Source organism: Schistocerca cancellata, chromosome 3, assembly GCF_023864275.1.
Source record: "Schistocerca cancellata isolate TAMUIC-IGC-003103 chromosome 3, iqSchCanc2.1, whole genome shotgun sequence".
NCBI lineage: Eukaryota > Metazoa > Arthropoda > Insecta > Orthoptera > Acrididae > Schistocerca > Schistocerca cancellata.
This window is the reverse complement of record NC_064628.1, coordinates 497,205,612-497,215,229: the sequence shown is the minus strand read 5'-3', so window position 1 is coordinate 497,215,229 and position 9,618 is coordinate 497,205,612. Positions and strand designations below refer to the sequence as shown.

The 9,618-nt window shown below is 43.3% G+C and overlaps 1 pseudogene; it reads right to left on the bottom strand.

Moving 5' to 3' along the window:
* Window positions 1-5,394: 5,394 nt before the first annotated feature.
* Window positions 5,395-5,512, bottom strand: LOC126177501 (5S ribosomal RNA; annotated as a pseudogene).
* Window positions 5,513-9,618: the final 4,106 nt, after the last annotated feature.

The following is a 9,618-nucleotide window of genomic DNA, read 5'->3' as shown; positions in this document are numbered from 1 at the left end:
CACGGGAAACTTCCTTGTCTATAACGATATATCAGAAGTTATGCTTGCTGTTTTATTTTTTTCACGCCAGTAACGCAATTTTTTAAGAGTTATGGACAGCTAGTGAAACAAGAGTTCCCTAGTATGAAAATAAACATGAAATTTCTTATGTTATGTTACCGTAAACCAACACAAGTTATAGAGCTCTCTGGTCGCCAATTACTTGTTTAATGAGTCACTCTGTTTCAGGATTCTGTCGCAGTATCTTCTGCAAGATGAATTTGTGCAATTTACACTGTGTTTTGGAAAAAGAAGTACAATTACAGTCAACAAGATAAATGTGGCCGTTACGCATAAATAGTGATGCTTCTTTGAATGAGAAAAGGTTAACAATTCCCAGAAAAATAAATCGCCAGTTCTGTTAGAATTTTGGTTGAATCTCCGTAACCCACCGTATTTTTAAAACTGAAAGACTGGAATCGAAACTTGCCATACGACTTTATTCCTTTTCTTCATCTGAGCAGCATTAAAATAATGACGAGCGTACCCTGCAGGCGGAATGACAGGCACATGCCAGATGCTGGTTACTCACGGCTTGCAAACTGACGGTGTGTGATTCGCGAGTAAAATAGTTGTTATTGAGAAAGGTATACAATTGGCCCATCGCACAAGACTGTGGTCAGTATATTGTCAGCAGCTGAGAGTAACGCGCGGCACAGGAACGCGTGAGCTATCCAGGTGTGCCTTCTGAGCTGAAGAGATCAAGGCGTTCGAGAAACATTGTCATGAAAGTAGACCTGCCTTTGACAGCAGTACATTTAAACAAATTAAATATATCAAATCACTACACTCTTTCAGGCGCTCATACTTTCGGAATAATACCGATTAATTCTTCAAGATGGTTCAAATGGCTCTGAGCACTATGGGACTCAACTGCTGTGGTCATAAGTCCCCTAGAACTTAGAACTACTTAAACCTAACTAACCTAAGGACATCACACACATCCATGCCCGAGGCAGGATTCGAACCTGGGACCGTAGCGGTCGTGCTGTTCCAGACTGCAGCGCCTTTAACCGCTCGGCCACTCCGGCTGGCATTTCTTCTTCATTTGTAAATTATAGAGCGCAGCCATCAGTCGTCCTTTTTCTGCAGGTTTTATTACGCAAATCCAAATTTCGGTTAGTGCCTAGCCATTGTCAATGCACTATTTTCTAGTCTCTACGCATGTCAGTTCCCTGTTGCAAGGGCGTCAGTCACAGTTCCTTTAATTCAAGGAACTGGGGCTCAAAAGGCTCTAAGCACTATGGGACTTAACATCAGTCCCCTAGACTTAGAACTACTTAAACCTAACTAACCTAAGGACACCACACACATCCATGCCCGAGGCAGGATTCGAATCTGCGACCGTAGCAGCAGCGCGGTTCCGGACATAAGCGCCTAGAACCGCTCGGCTACAACGGAAGTTAAGGAACTGTGATTGACGCCCGAACAACTGGGAACATATATGCATAGAGACTAGAAATTGTGCATTGATAATGGCTAGGCACTAGCCGAAATCTGGATCTGAGTAATAAAACCTGCAAGAAAATAAGAAAAAGGACGACTAATTGCTGCGCTCTATAGTTTATAAATCACATAACAGTCGCTGAATGCACCCACTTTCCTAATGTAAGGTAACCTGACTTCTTTATTTGTGTAGCCTGTTGTGTAATTAGTTTTCTAATGCTGGTAGTGTGTATCCAACCACTGAAATGACTTTCTCGTCACAACGAACCAATTACAACACTGTTATTCGTGAGGGCTTCTGGACTTTGCTCTAATTTGCAGTGGAAATGTGATGTCCACATGTACGTAGTGTAATGTTTCTTATTGTTCCATATCCAAGTAATGATAGTGAAACTTGCGTAATTCAGATCTTGGACGCTTTTTACCAGTTGCACAAACGTGTCGTATCTGTGGAAATTACGCCTTTTCGATTTTTTGCAACACATCGTAGAGATACGTCAGCATCACAGGCAGCAAGTAGATAACCTTGTTTTACTTTCCTCTCTTGCTTCTAGATCACATGATTTTATAATATTCTCTACTGCCTTATTCACTACCCTCACGATGAATCGTCTGTCCCCTCGTAAGATCTGAAAACATTGTGGAGGCAGAAGAGATAATCCCCATAGCTAATATGTCACCAGTTATTGAACTGTGGATTGTTATTAACAAGAGAATAAGCAAAACAAGAATATATACAGGTATATGTGACTGAAAACTATTATGCACTAACGAAAACATATGGTACCCTTAAACGGCGAAAAACGGAACACTACCCAGTGACAATAAAATTAAGTGTATTGTAAGGCTGTATTTTTCGGGCGGGCAGAACTTCATCTGCCCATATGCGCTAGGCCGAAGTGAGCACCTAGCAGGACTGCCTTCGTGCTTCCCGCCTCACCACTCCCTCAGCGCTCGCGTGGCGCGCGGCGCGAGAAACTGCGACCCATGCTCGAAATTTGATGCGCAGAGCATGTATCCGTAGGCATTTTCAACATTAAAATCAGGCAGCTAGATCGCTTAGCTGGACGCCCCTGAAACTGTTAACTAGTCCTCGCTACGCATCACGTGGTGTCTGCCAAGTGAGCTGACGCAATATTACAGGCTGTGGCAGAGAGCTGCAGTCCTTGGCGGAGGTGACGACGGCAGTCCCAAGGCGACGGACCGCAGTCTCCAGCCTCTGTGGTAGCCATGTGCGCGTAATTATTATACAGACAGATTTTTCTAGTTACTGTCAAAGACGCGTTACCGGTACAGAACATACACCACGTGCTACGGGCCCCGCACTGAAAGGGAGCATACGCCACACTAAACTTATCTTTTTCCTCAGGGGACACTAACCATTAGTGCAAAAATGGTTCAAATGGCTCTGAGCACTATGGGACTCAACATCTGAGTTCATCAGTCCCCTAGAACTTAGAACTACTTAAAACTAACTAACCTAAGGACATCACACACATCCATGCCCAAGGCAGGATTCGAACCTGCGACCGTACCGGTCGCGCGGTTCCAGACTGAAGCGCCTAGAACCGTTCGTCCACACCGGCCGGCAACCATTAGTAGTCTTGAATGAAAAACGAGAGTATTCTTCAAGATTATGTGCGACCGTTTGTGTTGTAGTTTTGGAATACCGAAAATTGTAGGTAATTGACAAACAGTTGCGTGTATTCTCTAAAGTATGAATAATATTCTCGACACAATACTATTTTATTAAGCTAAATTTCACGCATTACAAATTACACAGGAGTTTTGCAATGTAACGTTTTTTATCTGGCCCTCATTAATGCGGATCTACTGTTCATCAGGATCGTTATTTTTTCTTTTTTCGTATAGTAACTATAGTAATTGTACAGTGACAATCATTAAATTTAAATTCAGCCACGAATCGGAGGGCGGTGTCAGTCAACAAGCTAGCACTGAGTTACGTAACACAGTACCGTTCCTGTCCGTTGCGAGTGTAAAATGACATCAAAGAGAAGGAAGAGGGCAGAGTCAGAGGACAAAAATTGAGGTGCCAGCCATTTGTGAGTCCACTGATGCAGTTTGCACATTGAGTGAAGTAATTAGTGATAATGTGCAACTGCCGGAGTGCGTTGAAGCGTTCACAAACATGCCACGATACTCTGAAATATGTGTTAATGAGTAAATGACGGTATGTTATCTGATGACTAAACTAGCGTTGTTTCTTCGTCTGCACACAAGGGTGATAGTGACGACGGAGTACCGTAGCTCATCCAGTAGGGGCACAATCTGGAGACATTATGCCACATGCAGTGTAAGCAAAACTTTGATTTATTTGGAATACTAGGTGGGAACTACTACGGCGAGGAATAACGTTTGCCGGCCGGAGTGGCCGTGCGGTTCTAGGCGGTTCAGTCCGGAACCGCGTGACCGCTACGGTCGCAGGATCGAATCCTGCCTCGGGCATGGATGTGTGTGATGTCCTTAGGTTAGTTAGGTTTAAGTAGTTTTAAGTTCTAGGGGACTTATGACCTCAGCAGTTGAGTCCCATAGTGCTCAGAGCCATTTGAACCATTTTTTTTTTAGAAATAACGTTTGTGAAACGCACGTCATCGCCCTTTGCATAAACAATATACGAATCTGGCCCAAAATAAATTTACTAATTATTTCAGTTTATAAAACTCACTGTTTTTTCCACTATCCGCCCCCAGTACGTGAAAATAATGTTCAGTTTCTGTGTTTATGTAGAAATATATAGAGGTGTGTATTTATAATTCGTTGGTTGATTTGGGGGATGGGACCAAACAGTGAGGTCATCGGTCCCATCGGGTTAAGGAAGGATGGGGAGGAAGTCGATCGTGCCCCTACGAAGGAAACATCCCGGCTTTTGTCTCAAGCGGTTTAGGGAAATCACGGAAAACCTAAATCAAGATGGTGGGACGCGGTCTTGAACCGTCGTTCTCTCGAATGCGAGTCCAGTGTGCTAACCACTGAAACACCCCGCGTGGTCTCTATGGCATTTAAGAAATGTCACTCTATCTTTTTAGAACTTTTGGATTGTCCGAATTTTCAATAAGCCGGAGGATTTAGTGTCACTCCTAGCTTGGATAGGCGATGTTTGACTGTGTTTACTTGTTATGGCCCACTGTGGTATGCTGACGATTATTACGAATTTGCATCACAGTAATTCCATTGTTAACAAAACTCTTCTAAAAACCGTTAACTGATATTCACTCACTACATTTCACTGTGTCATTGAACTATGGGAAGTTTTATTGTTTTCAGTGCTCTAAACTTTATAATACGTAGCATTTTTCTGTTTAGCGTGATCTGTAACGAATTAAATCAGTTTCGAGACCGTTTGCGCATGTCAGCGGCTGGAACGGCGCGTATGTGTCATTTAGCTTCCGGGAGCTCCAGCGATGATAAAAATCAGCTACAGCGGTTACCTCACTCCTTCGGCTTATTGAAAACATCGTAAGTAATTTTGGTCCAGAAGTATTATATCAGTTTTGTGACTGAGAGATTTATGAATCGTAAATACAAGACAACTGTGATGAATAGTCTTAGTGGCTTGAATATTTTTGACTATCCTTCTCACATAAAATGTGATTAGAAGTATCCGGACCAAGACAGATGTGTCTATTGTGGGATTAACGAGTATATTTCACGAGCTTGTCTAAAAAAAATTCAGAAAAATCCCTGCCCGAACAGACCATTAAGGCCCCACGGTACCGACCGGCAGCCGTGGTATCCTCAGCCCACAGGTATCACTGAATGCGGATATGGAGAGGCATGTGGTCAGCACATCGCTCTCCCGGCCGTATGTCAGCTTACGAGACCGGAGCCATTACTTCTCAGTCAAGCAGTTACTCAGTTTGCCTCATAAGAGCTGAGTGCACCCCCACTTGCCAACAGCGCTCGGCAGACCGGATGGTCACCCATCCAACTGCCAGCCCAGCCCGACAGCGCTTAACTTCGGTGATCTAACGGGAACCGGTGTAACCACGGCGGCAAGGCCATTGGCCATGGAGCTGGTCCCTCCAGTGTAATAAGAGGCGGCGAGCCCTGTGTTGTCAGTTGAGAAGCAACGACAACAGAATGGGTCTTTCGGTTTCGGCTCTTGAGTAGACACAGACATTTAGACACCTCATTAAGTGTGTCCCCAGCAGAGTTCGAGGAGTCATAAAGGTGAAGGGTAGGTACACCCCATGTTATCGTCACCCATTGTAATTTGTTCAGATAGTGTAGAATAACTCACTAATGGAGTTGCATAACATTTGTTAGGCATAAACTAGTGAAATACAAATTTACTGGAACAAACTATTACATATTACATATAAATAAAATAGTATGTTTAATAAAATCTGAGGGCAAACTCTGGTGTAGATGCCCTGCTGTTCATCTGTCCCATCGACACAACGCGAATGGAAGCTGGCCCTTCTTATTACTGACAGGGAGAGAGAGCTTGGAGCATCAGTCTCAGCATATGTGTATTTGACAAGCGCCTTAAGGTGTGTGGCGGCGTTACCGCCCGCCAGCTCTCTATTCCATTCACGAATGGCGCTTGGGGAGAATGATTGTAAGTACCTGCTGGTTTCATCAGTTGATTCTCTGCAGTCTTTCTCATTTCCAACCGACATATTAGGGACGGTTAAGAGACAAGACCAGTAATAGGGTTAAGAGGCACCACGATTCATCTCTCAGGTAAGTGTCTGTAATGGAGTATACGTGTCCAGGTTAAATCCATTGATTTTAGTACCACCTTGCCTGGTGCCCTTTGTCTCTGACAAAGCTCTGCCTTGAACTGATGATGGTCCGAGTTCGTAGAGCTTTTTTTTGCCTCATGATAATTCGTCGCTAGGATGTTATGTACTGTTCATCATCTTCAAATGGTTCAAATGGCTCTGAGCACTATGGGATTTAACATCTATGGTCATCAGTCCCCTAGAACTTAGAACTACTAAAACCTAACTAACCTAAGGACATCACACAACCCGGGCGCGGGATCATCATCTTCACGAAGTTTCTTAAATAATATGTATGTCAATAAATAACAAATTTTCAGGTCTTAAGGAAGTTTGTACTGTTGGTGATATTGTGATTTTGGAACGCGTGTTCACAGTTCCCGTGAAATTCTTATATGACTCCATGACGCCTGTAACTATTAAGTTTTAGTTTAGTTTTGCAATACTGCACAATTTTAGCCTTAAGTCATTTTCAGATACCTACATGCAATCGTCGGCTATTAAGACTTCGGACATCAAAATTCTGCGTCGGCAAGTATTGCCATACTGGTCTGTTGTACGTGTTGTGTATGAAGCACGCTATTAATGTAGTACATCGGGGTGCAGGCGCCACGTGTATGATAAAACCGTTTCAAGTAATATAAAGAATACAGTAGTACGTGACTAGGTTAAAATCACATGTAACGGCAACACACACGATCAAACATTCTGCTGAATTCTTTCCACACAAATTGCGATGCAGTTATAGTCCGTACCTCGAATGCGATTTTGAGTACTGACAACTGGTGATTAATGAGCAAAGTTTCCTTTATCGATCACGATATGATGGGGTATGTATGTACCAACGAAAGAGGTTTCCTATAGTTTTGAGTTATATCTGGTAGCCGATAGAAAGATCCAATTCAAGTTTATCCCCACCTTTGATAGTGAGTCCTACTAAAACAATCTATCACAGAGGATATGAAATTCTTGTCTACTGCGACCAGTACACTATTTCGCATTTTCGTATCCTTTCGACTTACCCTTAGAATTACTTTAAAAACCTCACTGCTGTCAATCAGGTTTATATGTGATCCACTGTTTTTTATGAACGCTTCAAATCTGGAACTTTGTTGCGAATAATTCTACATTCGGTCATTAGGGTTTTTAATATGTTCGTCTCTGTGAACCATTACTTTGGATTTGAGACTAATACTTCGAGTTTTCTACAACTTTAATTGTCTGGACTGGATGGAGAGTTGCCGTACAGTAAGCTACATGGGTAGCATACTTTAATGTCAGTATCCACCTGCTTTATTTATGGTGACCGCACATCCCTCAGATGTGGGGTACAAGCCTACAAAGTCGCCGCATATCTTGTCACAAACATCTTCAAACTCTGGTTCAGACTTTTAAATTTTGCACTCGATTCCGAACTGGGGGAGGGGGGACACTATTAGACCTGATAACAATGCTGAAAACAGTCAACTTATATGAAATTCCGTGAGCAAGGCTTGTCTTCTCAACCTTTCCAGCCAGTCGATGCAATGACCCAGTTTTGATCTCGGACCCCAGACGATAAACATCGTTTGTTTCTAAGTGCGACACAATCTGCAGTTTTTTCCACCCTATTCCCTTAACGGCTACCGGATCAGCCTTTTCGACATGTATAATGAGCCCTCCAGACATGCACACTAAACACATAAGGTGATTCTTCCTGTTCCCTGCTACCATTTCAATAAAGTGACCATTATTGTCCGTCTGTTTGAACTGCCGACGATTGACAGACATCCTATTGTTTTGTGTTTGCCTCGCTTTGACACGGTGAAAAGCAGATTTTCCTATAGAAGAAGTGTGCCTCACTGGTTCAGTTTCCTTCCATCCGTCCTTATGCAACTACACTACTAGTTAACCGCGTTTAGTGTCCTCCATATCGAGGATTCACAACAAAAAACGTTGCGTTGAAGAGCCGAAACCAGCTATGAGTCCTTCACCCACTCCTCCTCTAATTCTTTCTCTAGTGATTTCAGGGCTTCCATCGTTATACTGGCATGCTGGGGATTACATGCTGCAGGAAAACTGAAGATTCTGTTTCATCTAAGAACTGTTGTAGCCTAATGCGTAGTCCTGTAAATATAGTGAAAATTACACTGTTAATATCTCGAACAGAGACACATGAAGAATTATTTTTTCGAGGCTACGATTGAAAACGAAAGAAGAACGGAGCTTATGAAACAAAAAAAATTGTGGTTTTCAGCTATTTTCACAACAATGTATACATGTCTTTAACATTCCACTACTTGTGATTCAGTATGCGCCGATAAAGTATTTCTATTTCTGTAACAGGCACATTATTGAAACTTCCTGAGAGATTAATATTGCGTGCGGCAACAGGACTCGAATCCGGATTAGCCTCTCAAGGGAAAACTCTTAGGAGCTCTCCAGGTACGACTCGCGTCCAGTAAATACACATCTGACAAACCAATAAGCGTGCGCGATCCGCTCGGAAGCCAAACGAAATGGAAAAATTAATAGTAACTTCCCTGTGTTTTTACCTGCCTGTTACAAGGGGCTACGATGATTGTTAGTTTCAGTTGTCATCCTAAACGATAAAACTGCGTAAATAACGTTTTGCTGACTCAGCAGCAGAGTGAAAATTTACACCGGAAATTTTTTGTTTGCTTCCAGATACAAATGCGCAAAACTGGTAGACATTGATATTTCCGCGCAACAATACTGTAGCACGCCGATAGAGGAGCAAAAAATAAAAAACTGGCGCAGTCATTGGTAAACAGGAATAAAGTGTATGAGTTTTGTGCAATTGGAGCGGAACAACGCTTCACAAACCACGTTTAGTTGGGGGAAGATGTAGGGCACCACTGCCCCGTCATACAGGTCCAGTCACATTAACGTGACCACCTCCTGTGTTCGAAGTCAAAGTGCAATAACCACTCACAGACGGCAGGCAGCGGCACTAGCAATGGGGGGTGTACCAGAAAGTGTGTCGGGGTGGGGGGGAGGGGGGGTGGGGGAGGGGGGTGGGGGGGGGAGGGCGTTAGAAGGCGGATAACAGTTAAGACATGTCTTACTGTGGAAACTGAGAGATTTATCTGACGTTCAAAACGTCAGGATCATTGGCTTTCGGGCCAAAGGTGGAAGCATTTCCGAATCAGATAAGTATGCAAACTATACGCGTGCTTTCTTCGTTAAAGTATACCATGCATGGCACAATGGCTCTATCCAAAACCGTTGCCTTCGCAAATGTGCTGCATCACGGGCTATAGATAACATAGGTGAACGAAGGTTGCGGAGATAGGTACGAGCAACCAGACGTGCAACTTTTGAGCAACTGACCGCCCTGATGAAACAAAGGGCTACCAACAGTGTCTCCTCAAAGACCGCCAAG